Here is a 16,532-nt window from a genome sequence, read left to right on the forward strand (position 1 = left end):
TTGTCATATACTGGAGTGAGGCATTCTTAGCTGCTAATTCAACTGCTCAGTCCTGAGCCACCCCCAGGCAGCTCCTTATCAAATACTAGAATGAGGCTGTGTCTTAGTTGCTAATTCCACCTGCTCAGTGCTGAGCTACCACCAGGCAGCTCCTTATCAAATACTAGAATGAGGCCGTGTCTTAGCTCCTAATTCCACCTGCTCAGTACTGATCTACCACCAGGCAGCTCCTTATCAAATACTAGAATGAGGCTCTGTTTTAGCTACTAATTCCACCTGCTCAGTACTGTGCTACCACCATACAGCTTCTTATCAAAAACTAGAATGAGGCCGTGTCTTAGCTGCTAATTCAACCTGCTCAGTCCTGAGCCACCACCAGGCAGCTCCTTATCAAATACTATAATGGGGCTGTGTCTTAGCTGCTAATTCCACCTGCTCAGTGATGAGTCACCACCAGGCAGCTCCCTATCAAATACTAAAGTGAGGCCATATCTTTGCTGCTAATTCCACCTGCTCAGTCCTGATCTACCACCAGGCAGCTCCTTATCAAATACTAGAATGTGGCTCTGTTTTAGCTACTAATTCCACCTGCTCAGTGCTGAGCTACCACCAGGCAGCTCCTTATCAAACACTAACGTGAGGCCGTGTTTTAGCTGCTAATTCCACCTGCTCAGTCCTGATCTACCACCAGGCAGCTCCTTATCAAATACTAGAATGTGGCTCTGCCTTAGCTACTAATTCCACCTGCTCAGTGCTGAGCTACCACCAGGCAGCTCCTTATCAAATACTAGACTGAGGCCGTGTCTTAGCTGATAATTCCACCTGCTCCATATTGAGCTACCACCGGGCAGCTTTTTATCAAAAACTAGAATGAGGCTGTGTCTGAGCTGCTAATACCACCTGCTCAGTCCTGAGCTACCACCAGGCAGCTTTTTATCATAAACTAGAATGAGGCTGTGTCCTAGCTGCTAATTCCATCTGCTCAGTCCTGAGCCACCACACGGCAGCTCCTTATCAAATACTATAACCAGGCTTTGTCTTTTCTGCTAATTGGATCTGCTCAGTACTGAGCCACCACCAGGCAACTCCCTATCAAATACTAATGTGAGGCCATATCTTTGCTGCTAATTCCACCTGCTCAGTCCTGATCTACCACCAGGCAGCTCCTTATCAAATACTAGAATGAGGTTCTGTTTTAGCTACTAATTCCACCTGCTCAGTACTGTGCTACCACCATACAGCTTCTTATCAAAAACTAAAATGAGGCCGTGTCTTAGCTGCTAATTCAACCTGCTCAGTCCTGAGCCACCACCAGGCAGCTCCTTATCAAATACTAGAATGAGGCTGTGTCTTAGCTGCTAGTTCCATCTGCTAAATCCTCAGCCACCACCAGACAGCTCCTTATCAAATAATAGAGTGAGCATGGGTCTTAGCTGCTAATTCAACCTGCTCAGTGCTGGGCCACCACCAGGCAGCTCCTTATCAAATACAAGAATGAGGCTGTGTCTTAATTGCTAATTCCACCTGCTCAGTCCTGAAACACCAGCAGACAACTCCTTATCAAATACTAAAGTGAGACCATTTCTTAGCTGCTAATTCCACACGCTCAATACTAAGCCACCACCAGGCAGCTCCATATCAAATACTAGAATGAGGCCTTGTCTTAGCTGCTAATTCCATCTGCTCAGTCCTGATCACCACCAGGCAACTCCTTATCAAATACTAGAATGAGGCTCTGTTTTAGCTTCCAATTCCTCCTGCTCAGAACTGAGCTACCACCAGGCAGCTTCTTATCAAATACGAGAATGAGGCTGTGTTTTAGATGCTAATTCCACCTTCTCAGTATTGAGCTAAGACCGGGCAGATCCTTATCACAAACTAGAATGAGGCTGAATTATTGCTGCTAATTCCATCATCTCAGTACTGAGCCCCCAACAGGCAGCTCCTTAACAAATAATAGAGTGAGGCCATGTCTTAGCTGCTAATTCCACATGCTCAGTTTTCAGCTACCACCAGTCAACTCCTTATCAAATACTAGAATGAGGTTGTGTCTTAGCTGCTAATTACACCTGCTTAGTTCTGAGCTACCACCATGCAGTTCCTTATCTAATACTAGAATGAGGTTGTACCTTTGCGGCTAATTCCACTGGCTCAGTACTGAGCTACCACCAGGCAGCTCCTTATCAAATACTAGACTGAGGCCATGTCTTAGTTGCTAATTCCACATGCTCAGTCCTGAGCTACCACCAGGCATCTCCTTATCAAATACGGGAATGAGGCTGTGTCTTAGCTCCTAATTCCTCCTGATCAGAACTGAGCTACAACCATGCAGCTCCTTATCAAATACTAGAATGAGGCCATGTCTTAGCTGCTAATTCCAACTACTCAGTATTGAGCTACCGCCGGGCAGCTCCTTATCAAATACTAGACTCAGTCTGTGTCGTAGCTGCTAATTTAACATGCTCAGCACTGAGTTATCACCGGGCAGCTTCTTATCAAGTACGAGAATGAGGCTATGTCTTAGCTGATAATTCAACCTGCTCAGTCCTGAGCTTGCTACCTGGCAGCTCCTTATCAAATACTACAACAAGACTGTGTCTTAGCTGGTATTTCCTCCTGCTCGGTACTGAGCTACCACCAGGCAGCTCCTTATCAATTATTGAATGTGGCCATGTCTGAACTGCTAATTCAACCTACTCAGAGCTGAACTACCACCAGGCATCTCCTTATCAAATACGAGAATTAGGCCATGTCGTGGCTGCTAATTCAACCTGCTCAGTACTGAGCCACCACAAGGCAGCTCCTTATCAAATACTAAAGTGAGGCCATGTCTTAGCTGCTAATTCCATCTGCTCAGTACTTAGCTACCACCAGGCAGCTCCTTATCAAATACTAGAATGAGGCTGTGTCTTAGCTGCTAATTCCATCTGCTAAGTCCTCAGCCACCACCAGGCAGCTCCTCATCAAATAATAGAGTGAGCCTGGGTCTTAGCTGCTAATTCAACCTGCTCAGTGCTGAGCCACCACCAGGAAGCGCCTTATCAAATACAAGAATGAGGCTGTGTCTTAATTTCTAATTCCACCTGCTCAGTCCTGAACCACCACCAGAAAGCTCCTTATCAAATACTAAAGTGAGACCATTTCTTAGCTGCTAATTCCACCTGCTCAGTACTGAGCTACCACCAGGCAGCTCCATATGAAATACTATAATGATGCTGAGTCTTAGCTGCTAATTCCACCTGTTCATTACTCAGTCACCACCAGGCAGCTCCTCATCAAATACTAGAATGAGGCCGTGTCTTAGCTGCTAATTCCATCTGCTCAGTCCTGAGCCACCACCAGGCAGCTCCTTATCAAATACTAGAGAGAGGCATTCTTAGCTGCTAATTCAACCTGCTCAGTACTGACCCACCACCAGGCAGCTCCTTCTCAAATACTAACGTGAGGCTGTGTTTTAGCTGCTAATTCCACTGCCTCAGTCCCGAGATACCACCAGGCAGCTCCTTATCAAATGCTAGAATTAGGCCGTATCCTTGCTGCTAATTCCACCTGCTTAGTCCTGATCTACCATCAGGCAGCTCCTTATCAAATACTAGAATGAAGATGTTTCTTAGCTGCTAATTCCACCTGCTCAGTACTGAGCTACCACCAGGCAGCTCCTTATCAAATACTACAATGAGGCTGTGTTTTAGCTGCTAATTCCACCTACTCATTTCTGAGCCACCACCATGCAGCTCCTTATCAAATACTAGAATTAAGCTGTGTCTTAGCAGCTAATTCCACCTGCTCAGTACTGAGCTACCACTAGGCAGCTCCTTATCAAATACTAGAATGAGGCTGTGTCTTAGCTGCTAATTCCACCTGCTCAGTCCTGATCACCACCAGGCAGCTCATGATCAAATACTAAAGTGAGGCCGTGTCTTAGCTGCTAATTCCACCTGCTCAGTACTGAGCTACCACCAGGCAGGTCCTTATCAAATACTTGAACAAGGCTGTGCCTCAGCTGCTAATTCCACACGATCAGTACTGAGCCACCACCCGGCAGCTCCTTATCAAATACTACAATGAGGCTGTGTCTTAGCTGCTAATTCCACCTGCTCAGTCCTGATCACCACCAGGCAGCTCATGATCAAATACTAAAGTGAGGCCGTGTCTTAGCTGCTAATTCCACCTGCTCAGTGCTGGGCCACCACCAGGCAGCTCCTTATCAAATACAAGAATGAGGCTGTGTCTTAATTGCTAATTCCACCTGCTCAGTCCTGAAACACCAGCAGACAACTCCTTATCAAATACTAAAGTGAGACCATTTCTTAGCTGCTAATTCCACACGCTCAATACTAAGCCACCACCAGGCAGCTCCATATCAAATACTAGAATGAGGCCTTGTCTTAGCTGCTAATTCCATCTGCTCAGTCCTGATCACCACCAGGCAACTCCTTATCAAATACTAGAATGAGGCTCTGTTTTAGCTTCCAATTCCTCCTGCTCAGAACTGAGCTACCACCAGGCAGCTTCTTATCAAATACGAGAATGAGGCTGTGTTTTAGCTGCTAATTCCACCTTCTCAGTATTGAGCTAAGACCGGGCAGATCCTTATCACAAACTAGAATGAGGCTGAATTATTGCTGCTAATTCCATCATCTCAGTACTGAGCCCCCAACAGGCAGCTCCTTAACAAATAATAGAGTGAGGCCATGTCTTAGCTGCTAATTCCACATGCTCAGTTTTCAGCTACCACCAGTCAACTCCTTATCAAATACTAGAATGAGGTTGTGTCTTAGCTGCTAATTACACCTGCTTAGTTCTGAGCTACCACCATGCAGTTCCTTATCTAATACTAGAATGAGGTTGTACCTTTGCGGCTAATTCCACTGGCTCAGTACTGAGCTACCACCAGGCAGCTCCTTATCAAATACTAGACTGAGGCCATGTCTTAGTTGCTAATTCCACATGCTCAGTCCTGAGCTACCACCAGGCATCTCCTTATCAAATACGGGAATGAGGCTGTGTCTTAGCTCCTAATTCCTCCTGATCAGAACTGAGCTACAACCATGCAGCTCCTTATCAAATACTAGAATGAGGCCATGTCTTAGCTGCTAATTCCAACTACTCAGTATTGAGCTACCGCCGGGCAGCTCCTTATCAAATACTAGAATGAGGCTGTGTCTTAGCTGCTAATTCCACCTGCTCAGTCCTGATCACCACCAGGCAGCTCATGATCAAATACTAAAGTGAGGCCGTGTCTTAGCTGCTAATTCCACCTGCTCAGTACTGAGCTACCACCAGGCAGGTCCTTATCAAATACTTGAACAAGGCTGTGCCTCAGCTGCTAATTCCACACGATCAGTACTGAGCCACCACCCGGCAGCTCCTTATCAAATACTACAATGAGGCTGTGTCTTAGCTGCTAATTCCACCTGCTCAGTCCTGATCACCACCAGGCAGCTCATGATCAAATACTAAAGTGAGGCCGTGTCTTAGCTGCTAATTCCACCTGCTCAGTGCTGGGCCACCACCAGGCAGCTCCTTATCAAATACAAGAATGAGGCTGTGTCTTAATTGCTAATTCCACCTGCTCAGTCCTGAAACACCAGCAGACAACTCCTTATCAAATACTAAAGTGAGACCATTTCTTAGCTGCTAATTCCACACGCTCAATACTAAGCCACCACCAGGCAGCTCCATATCAAATACTAGAATGAGGCCTTGTCTTAGCTGCTAATTCCATCTGCTCAGTCCTGATCACCACCAGGCAACTCCTTATCAAATACTAGAATGAGGCTCTGTTTTAGCTTCCAATTCCTCCTGCTCAGAACTGAGCTACCACCAGGCAGCTTCTTATCAAATACGAGAATGAGGCTGTGTTTTAGCTGCTAATTCCACCTTCTCAGTATTGAGCTAAGACCGGGCAGATCCTTATCACAAACTAGAATGAGGCTGAATTATTGCTGCTAATTCCATCATCTCAGTACTGAGCCCCCAACAGGCAGCTCCTTAACAAATAATAGAGTGAGGCCATGTCTTAGCTGCTAATTCCACATGCTCAGTTTCCAGCTACCACCAGTCAACTCCTTATCAAATACTAGAATGAGGTTGTGTCTTAGCTGCTAATTACACCTGCTTAGTTCTGAGCTACCACCATGCAGTTCCTTATCTAATACTAGAATGAGGTTGTACCTTTGCGGCTAATTCCACTGGCTCAGTACTGAGCTACCACCAGGCAGCTCCTTATCAAATACTAGACTGAGGCCATGTCTTAGTTGCTAATTCCACATGCTCAGTCCTGAGCTACCACCAGGCATCTCCTTATCAAATACGGGAATGAGGCTGTGTCTTAGCTCCTAATTCCTCCTGATCAGAACTGAGCTACAACCATGCAGCTCCTTATCAAATACTAGAATGAGGCCATGTCTTAGCTGCTAATTCCAACTACTCAGTATTGAGCTACCGCCGGGCAGCTCCTTATCAAATACTAGACTCAGTCTGTGTCGTAGCTGCTAATTTAACATGCTCAGCACTGAGTTATCACCGGGCAGCTTCTTATCAAGTACGAGAATGAGGCTATGTCTTAGCTGATAATTCAACCTGCTCAGTCCTGAGCTTGCTACCTGGCAGCTCCTTATCAAATACTACAACAAGACTGTGTCTTAGCTGGTATTTCCTCCTGCTCGGTACTGAGCTACCACCAGGCAGCTCCTTATCAATTATTGAATGTGGCCATGTCTGAACTGCTAATTCAACCTACTCAGAGCTGAACTACCACCAGGCATCTCCTTATCAAATACGAGAATTAGGCCATGTCGTGGCTGCTAATTCAACCTGCTCAGTACTGAGCCACCACAAGGCAGCTCCTTATCAAATACTAAAGTGAGGCCATGTCTTAGCTGCTAATTCCATCTGCTCAGTACTTAGCTACCACCAGGCAGCTCCTTATCAAATACTAGAATGAGGCTGTGTCTTAGCTGCTAATTCCATCTGCTAAGTCCTCAGCCACCACCAGGCAGCTCCTCATCAAATAATAGAGTGAGCCTGGGTCTTAGCTGCTAATTCAACCTGCTCAGTGCTGAGCCACCACCAGGAAGCGCCTTATCAAATACAAGAATGAGGCTGTGTCTTAATTTCTAATTCCACCTGCTCAGTCCTGAACCACCACCAGAAAGCTCCTTATCAAATACTAAAGTGAGACCATTTCTTAGCTGCTAATTCCACCTGCTCAGTACTGAGCTACCACCAGGCAGCTCCATATGAAATACTATAATGATGCTGAGTCTTAGCTGCTAATTCCACCTGTTCATTACTCAGTCACCACCAGGCAGCTCCTCATCAAATACTAGAATGAGGCCGTGTCTTAGCTGCTAATTCCATCTGCTCAGTCCTGAGCCACCACCAGGCAGCTCCTTATCAAATACTAGAGAGAGGCATTCTTAGCTGCTAATTCAACCTGCTCAGTACTGACCCACCACCAGGCAGCTCCTTCTCAAATACTAACGTGAGGCTGTGTTTTAGCTGCTAATTCCACTGCCTCAGTCCCGAGATACCACCAGGCAGCTCCTTATCAAATGCTAGAATTAGGCCGTATCCTTGCTGCTAATTCCACCTGCTTAGTCCTGATCTACCATCAGGCAGCTCCTTATCAAATACTAGAATGAAGATGTTTCTTAGCTGCTAATTCCACCTGCTCAGTACTGAGCTACCACCAGGCAGCTCCTTATCAAATACTACAATGAGGCTGTGTTTTAGCTGCTAATTCCACCTACTCATTTCTGAGCCACCACCATGCAGCTCCTTATCAAATACTAGAATTAAGCTGTGCCTTAGCAGCTAATTCCACCTGCTCAGTACTGAGCTACCACTAGGCAGCTCCTTATCAAATACTAGAATGAGGCTGTGTCTTAGCTGCTAATTCCACCTGCTCAGTCCTGATCACCACCAGGCAGCTCATGATCAAATACTAAAGTGAGGCCGTGTCTTAGCTGCTAATTCCACCTGCTCAGTACTGAGCTACCACCAGGCAGGTCCTTATCAAATACTTGAACAAGGCTGTGCCTCAGCTGCTAATTCCACACGATCAGTACTGAGCCACCACCCGGCAGCTCCTTATCAAATACTACAATGAGGCTGTGTTTTAGCTGCTAATTTCACATGCTCAGTACTAAGCTACCACCAGACCTCTCTTTATCAATTACTGGAATGAGGCTGTATCTTAGCTGCTAATTCCATCTTCTCAGTCCTGAGTCACCACCAGGCAGCTCCTTATCAAATACTAGAATGAGGCTGGGTCTTAGCTGCTAATTCCATATGCTCAGTCATGAGCCAGCACCAGGCAGCTCCTTATCAAATACTAAAATAAGGCTGTATTTTAGCAGCTAATTCCATCTGTGCATTACTGAGTCACCACCAGGCAGCTTCTTATCAAATTCTAGAATGAGGCTGTGTCTTAGCTGCTAATTCCTTTTGCTCAGTCCTGAGCCACCACCAGGCAGCTCCTTATCAAATACTAGAGTGAGGCATTCTTAGCTGCTAATTCAACCTGCTCAGTACTGACCCACCACCAGGCAGCTCCTTCTCAAATACTAACGTGAGGCTGTGTTTTAGCTGCTAATTCCACTGCCTCAGTCCCGAGATACCACCAGGCAGCTCCTTATCAAATGCTAGAATTAGGCCGTATCCTTGCTGCTAATTCCACCTGCTCAGTCCTGATCTACCATCAGGCAGCTCCTTATCAAATACTAGAATGAAGATGTGTCTTAGCTGCTAATTCCACCTGCTCAGTACTGAGCTACCACCAGGCAGCTCCTTATCAAATACTACAATGAGGCTGTGTTTTAGCTGCTAATTCCACCTACTCATTTCTGAGCCACCACCATGCAGCTCCTTATCAAATACTAGAATTAAGCTGTGTCTTAGCAGCTAATTCCACCTGCTCAGTACTGAGCTACCACCAGGCAGCTCCTTATCAAATACTAGAATGAGGCTGTGTCTTAGCTGCTAATTCCATCTGCTCAGTCCTGATCACCACCAGGCAGCTCATGATCAAATTCTAAAGTGAGGCCGTGTCTTAGCTGCTAATTCCACCTGCTCAGTACTGAGCTACCACCAGGCAGGTCCTTATCAAATACTTGAACAAGGCTGTGCCTCAGCTGCTAATTCCACACGATCAGTACTGAGCCACCACCCGACAGCTCCTTGTCAAATACTACAATGAGGCTGTGTCTTAGCTCCTAATTTCACATGCTCAGTACTAAGCTACCACCAGGCCGCTCTTTATCAATTACTGGAATGAGGCTGTATCTTAGCTGCTAATTCCATCTTCTCAGTCCTGAGCCACCACCAGGCAGCTCCTTATCAAATACTAGAATGAGGCTGTATTTTAGCTGCTAATTCCACCTGTGCATTACTGAGTCACCACCAGGCAGCTTCTTATCAAATTCTAGAATGAGGCTGTGTCTTAGCTGCTAATTCCTTTTGCTCAGTCCTGAGCCACCACCAGGCAGCTCCTTATCAAATACTAGAGTTAGGCTTCTTGGCTGCTAGTTCAACCTGCTCATTCCTGAGCCACCACCAGGCAGCTCCTTATCAAATACTAGAATGAGGCTGTGTCTTAGTTGCTAATTCCACCTGCTCAGTACTGAGCTACCACCAGGCAGCTCCTTATCAAATACTAGAATGAGGCCGTGTGTAAACTGCAAATTCCATCTGCTCAATCCCGAGCCGCCACCACCAGGCAGATCTTTGTCATATACTGGAGTGAGGCATTCTTAGCTGCTAATTCAACTGCTCAGTCCTGAGCCACCCCCAGGCAGCTCCTTATCAAATACTAGAATGAGGCTGTGTCTTAGTTGCTAATTCCACCTGCTCAGTGCTGAGCTACCACCAGGCAGCTCCTTATCAAATACTAGAATGAGGCCGTGTCTTAGCTCCTAATTCCACCTGCTCAGTACTGATCTACCAACAGGCAGCTCCTTATCAAAAACTAGGACAAGGCCGTGTCTTAGCTGCTAATTCCATCTGCACAGTTCTGAGCCACCACCAGGAAGCTACTGATCAAATACTAGAGTGACGCCGTGTTTTAGCTGCTAATTCCACCTGTTCATTACTGATCTACCACCAGGCAGCTCCATATCAAATACTTGAATGAGGCTGTGCCTTAGCTGCTAATTCCACCTGCTCAGTACTGAGCCACCACCAGGCAACTCCCTATCAAATACTAAAGTGAAGCCATATCTTTGCTGCTAATTCCACCTGCTCAGTCTTGATCTACCACCAGGCAGCTCCTTATCAAATACTAGAATGAGGCTCTGTTTTAGCTACTAATTCCACCTGCTCAGTACTGTGCTACCACCATACAGCTTCTTATCAAAAACTAGAATGAGGCCGTGTCTTAGCTGCTAATTCAACCTGCTCAGTCCTGAGCCACCACCAGGCAGCTCCTTATCAAATACTATAATGGGGCTGTGTCTTAGCTGCTAATTCCACCTGCTCAGTGATGAGTCACCACCAGGCAGCTCCCTATCAAATACTAAAGTGAGGCCATATCTTTGCTGCTAATTCCACCTGCTCAGTCCTGATCTACCACCAGGCAGCTCCTTATCAAATACTAGAATGTGGCTCTGTCTTAGCTACTAATTCCACCTGCTCAGTGCTGAGCTACCACCAAGCAGCTCCTTATCAAACACTAACGTGAGGCCGTGTTTTAGCTGCTAATTCCACCTGCTCAGTCCTGATCTACCACCAGGCAGCTCCTTATCAAATACTAGAATGTGGCTCTGCCTTAGCTACTAATTCCACCTGCTCAGTGCTGAGCTACCACCAGGCAGCTCCTTATCAAATACTAGACTGAGGCCGTGTCTTAGCTGATAATTCCACCTGCTCCATATTGAGCTACCACCGGGCAGCTTTTTATCAAAAACTAGAATGAGGCTGTGTCTGAGCTGCTAATACCACCTGCTCAGTCCTGAGCTACCACCTGGCAGCATTTTATCAAAAACTAGAATGAGGCTGTGTCCTAGCTGCTAATTCCATCTGCTCAGTCCTGAGCCACCACCGGGCAGCTCCTTATCAAATACTATAACCAGGCTATGTCTTTTCTGCTAATTGCATCTGCTCAGTACTGAGCCACCACCAGGCAACTCCCTATCAAATACTAATGTGAGGCCATATCTTTGCTGCTAATTCCACCTGCTCAGTCCTGATCTACCACCAGGCAGCTCCTTATCAAATACTAGAATGAGGTTCTGTTTTAGCTACTAATTCCACCTGCTCAGTACTGTGCTACCACCATACAGCTTCTTATCAAAAACTAAAATGAGGCTGTGTCTTAGCTGCTAATTCAACCTGCTCAGTCCTGAGCCACCACCAGGCAGCTCCTTATCAAATACTAGAATGAGGCTGTGTCTTAGCTGCTAGTTCCATCTGCTAAATCCTCAGCCACCACCAGGCAGCTCCTTATCAAATAATAGAGTGAGCATGGGTCTTAGCTGCTAATTCAACCTGCTCAGTGCTGGGCCACCACCAGGCAGCTCCTTATCAAATACAAGAATGAGGCTGTGTCTTAATTGCTAATTCCACCTGCTCAGTCCTGAAACACCAGCAGACAACGCCTTATCAAATACTAAAGTGAGACCATTTCTTAGCTGCTAATTCCACACGCTCAATACTAAGCCACCACCAGGCAGCTCCATATCAAATACTAGAATGAGGCCTTGTTTTAGCTGCTAATTCCATCTGCTCAGTCCTGATCACCACCAGGCAACTCCTTATCAAATACTAGAATGAGGCTCTGTTTTAGCTTCCAATTCCTCCTGCTCAGAACTGAGCTACCACCAGGCAGCTTCTTATCAGATACGAGAATGAGGCTGTGTTTTAGCTGCTAATTCCACCTTCTCAGTATTGAGCTAAGACCGGGCAGATCCTTATCACAAACTAGAATGAGGCTGAATTATTGCTGCTAATTCCATCATCTCAGTACTGAGCCCCCAACAGGCAGCTCCTTAACAAATAATAGAGTGAGGCCATGTCTTAGCTGCTAATTCCACATGCTCAGTTTTCAGCTACCACCAGTCAACTCCTTATCAAATACTAGAATGAGGTTGTGTCTTAGCTGCTAATTACACCTGCTTAGTTCTGAGCTACCACCATGCAGTTCCTTATCTAATACTAGAATGAGGTTGTACCTTTGCGGCTAATTCCACTGGCTCAGTACTGAGCTACCACCAGGCAGCTCCTTATCAAATACTAGACTGAGGCCATGTCTTAGCTGCTAATTCCACATGCTCAGTCCTGAGCTACCACCAGGCATCTCCTTATCAAATACGGGAATGAGGCTGTGTCTTAGCTCCTAATTCCTCCTGATCAGAACTGAGCTACAACCATGCAGCTCCTTATCAAATACTAGAATGAGGCCATGTCTTAGCTGCTAATTCCAACTACTCAGTATTGAGCTACCGCCGGGCAGCTCCTTATCAAATACTAGACTCAGTCTGTGTCTTAGCTGCCAATTCTACATGCTCAGCACTGAGTTATCACCGGGCAGCTTCTTATCAAGTACGAGAATGAGGCTATGTCTTAGCTGATAATTCAACCTGCTCAGTCCTGAGCTTGCTACCTGGCAGCTCCTTATCAAATACTACAACAAGACTGTGTCTTAGCTGGTATTTCCTCCTGCTCGGTACTGAGCTACCACCAGGCAGCTCCTTATCAATTATTGAATGTGGCCATGTCTGAACTGCTAATTCCACCAACTCAGAGCTGAACTACCACCAGGCATCTCCTTATCAAATACGAGAATTAGGCCATGTCGTGGCTGCTAATTCAACCTGCTCAGTACTGAGCCACCACAAGGCAGCTCCTTATCAAATACTAAAGTGAGGCCATGTCTTAGCTGCTAATTCCATCTGCTCAGTACTTAGCTACCACCAGGCAGCTCCTTATCAAATACTAGAATGAGGCTGTGTCTTAGCTGCTAATTCCATCTGTTCAGTCCTGAGCCACCACCATGCAGTTCCTTATCAAATAATAGAGTGAGGCTGTGTCTTAGTTGCTAGTTCCATCTGCTAAGTCCTCAGCCACCACCAGGCAGCTCCTCATCAAATAATAGAGTGAGCCTGGGTCTTAGCTGCTAATTCAACCTGCTCAGTGCTGAGCCACCACCAGGAAGCTCCTTATCAAATACAAGAATGAGGCTGTGTCTTAATTTCTAATTCCACCTGCTCAGTCCTGAACCACCACCAGAAAGCTCCTTATCAAATACTAAAGTGAGACCATTTCTTAGCTGCTAATTCCACCTGCTCAGTACTGAGCTACCACCAGGCAGCTCCATATGAAATACTATAATGATGCTGTGTCTTAGCTGCTAATTCCACCTGTTCATTACTCAGTCACCACCAGGCAGCTCCTCATCAAATACTAGAATGAGGCCGTGTCTTAGCTGCTAATTCCATCTGCTCAGTCCTGAGCCACCACCAATCAGCTCCTTATCAAATACTAGAGAGAGGCATTCTTAGCTGCTAATTCAACCTGCTCAGTACTGACCCACCACCAGGCAGCTCCTTCTCAAATACTAATGTGAGGCTGTGTTTTAGCTGCTAATTCCACTGCCTCAGTCCCGAGATACCACCAGGCAGCTCCTTATCAAATGCTAGAATTAGGCCGTATCCTTGCTGCTAATTACACCTGCTTAGTCCTGATCTACCATCAGGCAGCTCCTTATCAAATACTAGAATGAAGATGTTTCTTAGCTGCTAATTCCACCTGCTCAGTACTGAGCTACCACCAGGCAGCTCCTTATCAAATACTACAATGAGGCTGTGTTTTAGCTGCTAATTCCACCTACTCATTTCTGAGCCACCACCATGCAGCTCCTTATCAAATACTAGAATTAAGCTGTGTCTTAGCAGCTAATTCCACCTGCTCAGTACTGAGCTACCACTAGGCAGCTCCTTATCAAATACTAGAATGAGGCTGTGTCTTAGCTGCTAATTCCACCTGCTCAGTCCTGATCACCACCAGGCAGCTCATGATCAAATACTAAAGTGAGGCCGTGTCTTAGCTGCTAATTCCACCTGCTCAGTACTGAGCTACCACCAGGCAGGTCCTTATCAAATACTTGAACAAGGCTGTGCCTCAGCTGCTAATTCCACACGATCAGTACTGAGCCACCACCCGGCAGCTCCTTATCAAATACTACAATGAGGCTGTGTTTTAGCTGCTAATTTCACATGCTCAGTACTAAGCTACCACCAGACCTCTCTTTATCAATTACTGGAATGAGGCTGTATCTTAGCTGCTAATTCCATCTTCTCAGTCCTGAGCCACCACCAGGCAGCTCCTTATCAAATACTAGAATGAGGCTGGGTCTTAGCTGCTAATTCCATATGCTCAGTCATGAGCCAGCACCAGGCAGCTCCTTATCAAATACTAAAATAAGGCTGTATTTTAGCAGCTAATTCCATCTGTGCATTACTGAGTCACCACCAGGCAGCTTCTTATCAAATTCTAGAATGAGGCTGTGTCTTAGCTGCTAATTCCTTTTGCTCAGTCCTGAGCCACCACCAGGCAGCTCCTTATCAAATACTAGAGTGAGGCATTCTTAGCTGCTAATTCAACCTGCTCAGTACTGACCCACCACCAGGCAGCTCCTTCTCAAATACTAACGTGAGGCTGTGTTTTAGCTGCTAATTCCACTGCCTCAGTCCCGAGATACCACCAGGCAGCTCCTTATCAAATGCTAGAATTAGGCCGTATCCTTGCTGCTAATTCCACCTGCTCAGTCCTGATCTACCATCAGGCAGCTCCTTATCAAATACTAGAATGAAGATGTGTTTTAGCTGCTAATTCCACCTGCTCAGTACTGAGCTACCACCAGGCAGCTCCTTATCAAATACTAGAATGAGGCTGTGTTTTAGCTGCTAATTCCACCTACTCATTTCTGAGCCACCACCATGCAGCTCCTTATCAAATACTAGAATTAAGCTGTGTCTTAGCAGCTAATTCCACCTGCTCAGTACTGAGCTACCACCAGGCAGCTCCTTATCAAATACTAGAATGAGGCTGTGTCTTAGCTGCTAATTCCATCTGCTCAGTCCTGATCACCACCAGGCAGCTCATGATCAAATACTAAAGTGAGGCCGTGTCTTAGCTGCTAATTCCACCTGCTCAGTACTGAGCTACCACCAGGCAGGTCCTTATCAAATACTTGAACAAGGCTGTGCCTCAGCTGCTAATTCCACACGATCAGTACTGAGCCACCACCCGACAGCTCCTTGTCAAATACTACAATGAGGCTGTGTCTTAGCTCCTAATTTCACATGCTCAGTACTAAGCTACCACCAGGCCGCTCTTTATCAATTACTGGAATGAGGCTGTATCTTAGCTGCTAATTCCATCTTCTCAGTCCTGAGCCACCACCAGGCAGCTCCTTATCAAATACTAGAATGAGGCTGTATTTTAGCTGCTAATTCCACCTGTGCATTACTGAGTCACCACCAGGCAGCTTCTTATCAAATTCTAGAATGAGGCTGTGTCTTAGCTGCTAATTCCTTTTGCTCAGTCCTGAGCCACCACCAGGCAGCTCCTTATCAAATACTAGAGTTAGGCATTCTTGGCTGCTAGTTCAACCTGCTCATTCCTGAGCCACCACCAGGCAGCTCCTTATCAAATACTAGAATGAGGCTGTGTCTTAGTTGCTAATTCCACCTGCTCAGTACTGAGCTACCACCAGGCAGCTCCTTATCAAATACTAGAATGAGGCCGTGTGTAAGCTGCAAATTCATTCTGCTCAGTCCTGATCACCACCAGGCAACTCCTTATCAAATACTAGAATGAGGCTCTGTTTTATCTTCTAATTCCACCTGCTCGGTACTGTGCTACCACCATACAGCTTCTTATCAAATACTAGAATTAGGCTGTGTCTTAGCTGCTAATTCCACACGCTCAGTACTGAGCCACCACCAGGCAGCTCCATATCAAATACTAGAATGAGGACGTGTCTTAGCTGCTAATTCCATCTGCTCAGTCCTAATCACCACCAGGCAACTCCTTATCAAATACTAGAATGAGGCTCTGTTTTATCTTCTAATTCCACCTGCTCGGTACGGTGCTACCACCATACAGCTTCTTATCAAATACTAGAATGAGGCTGTGTCTTAGCTGCTAATTCCACCTGCTCAGTATTGAGCTAAGACCGGGCAGCTTCTTAGCAAAAACTAGAATGAGGCTGAATCATTGCTGCTAATTCCATCATCTCAGTACTGAGCTACCACCATGCAGCTCCTTATCAAATACTAGAATGAGGCTGTGCCTTAGCTGCTAATTCCAACTGTTTGGTACTGAGCTACCACCAGGCAGCTCCTTATCAAATACTAAAATGAGGCTGTGTCCTAGCTGCTAATTCCATCTGCTCAGTCCTGAGCCACCACCAGGCAGCTCCTTATCAAACACTAGAGTGAGGCTTTGTCTTAGCTGTCAATTCCATCTGCTCAGACCTGAGCCACCACCAGGCAGCTCCTTATCAAATAATAGAGTTAGTCTGTGTC

At 46.1% G+C, this 16,532-nt stretch overlaps 1 protein-coding gene across 1 annotated transcript in view; it reads left to right on the plus strand.

Annotated features, from left to right (window-relative positions):
* Positions 1-16,532, plus strand: part of LOC138498156 (CD5 antigen-like) — a 507,597-nt gene that overhangs the window by 410,748 nt on the left and 80,317 nt on the right. The window lies entirely within an intron of this gene.

This window comes from Ambystoma mexicanum, chromosome 5q, assembly GCF_040938575.1.
Source record: "Ambystoma mexicanum isolate Mex_15411 chromosome 5q, UKY_AmexF1_1, whole genome shotgun sequence".
NCBI classification, from domain to species: domain Eukaryota; kingdom Metazoa; phylum Chordata; class Amphibia; order Caudata; family Ambystomatidae; genus Ambystoma; species Ambystoma mexicanum.